This window comes from Suncus etruscus, chromosome 1, assembly GCF_024139225.1.
Source record: "Suncus etruscus isolate mSunEtr1 chromosome 1, mSunEtr1.pri.cur, whole genome shotgun sequence".
NCBI lineage: Eukaryota > Metazoa > Chordata > Mammalia > Eulipotyphla > Soricidae > Suncus > Suncus etruscus.
The window spans coordinates 23,382,868-23,383,987 of record NC_064848.1 but is presented as its reverse complement, the minus strand read 5'-3'; positions in this window follow the sequence as shown (position 1 = coordinate 23,383,987).

The window sequence follows — 1,120 nt, the reverse complement described above, 5'->3', positions numbered from 1 at the left end:
CACAAACTCTTAGCAGATAGTTACCCACTCCCAATTCACCTTTCTACTTCCACTGGGAAACCTGGTGGGAGGCTAGGCCCACAGCAGTCCCCATGAAGGTCCTCACTTCTGAATGCAGAGCCAGCTTCTTGGGTGTGCAAACTGGGAGTGGACTTATTATACTTGGGGGGATGATGCTTCTATGACTTAATAATAACAACCCCATCATCAGCCTCAGAGCCTTTTCCACTGTCATTTGTTGGCACTGTCCTGTATGCTGGAGATAACAGTTTGAAGACATATGGTCTTAGACCATATGATCTTAGACCTCACTTGTTTTTTTTTTTTCTTCCTTTCTCACTCTTACCCTCCCTTCTCCCCCCTTCACCCCTTCTCTCTTAATTTCATCTTTCTTCCTCTCCCTCTCCTACCATTCATCCCCTTTCTGACCTGAACTACCAGAACTAATAATACACCTATTCTGTCACTATTTTCCACACTGCTTCCTCTTCCCTTTGCATCAGAAGTCTAGTTTTTTCTCCCATATATTACTCTAAGTCACTGGTTTTTTTGTTTGTTTTTGTCCACACCCCGTGATGCTCAGAGATTACTCCTGGCTTTGCACTCAGAAATAGCTTCTGGCTTGGGGGAATCATATGGGATGCAAGGGGATCAAACTGTGGTCCATTCTAGGTTAGCCGCATGCATGTAAGGCCATCACCCTATCACTTGTGCCACCGCTCCGGCCCTCTAAGTCACTGTTTCTTCTTCTTTTTTTTTTTTTGGTTTTTGGGCCACACCCGTTTGACACTCAGGGGTTACTCCTGGCTATGCGCTCAGAAATCGCCCCTGGCTTGGGGGGACCATATGGGACGCCAGGGGGATCGAACCGTGGTCCGTCCTACGCTAGCGTTTACAAGGCAGACACCTTACCTCTAGCGCCACCTTCCCGGCCCCAAGTAACTGTTTCTTAAGGGTCAAGTCTAGTAGTTTCTCAGTCTCTTGCTAATTCATGATGCCTTTAGTAGCTCTTTTCCAACAGACTGTCAGCACTCCACTTTTGGTTTCCATAACAGGATTTGCTACCTGTTTTACCATTCCTTATTCTCCTTTTGGGTTTATTTTTCACACCTCATGTGTA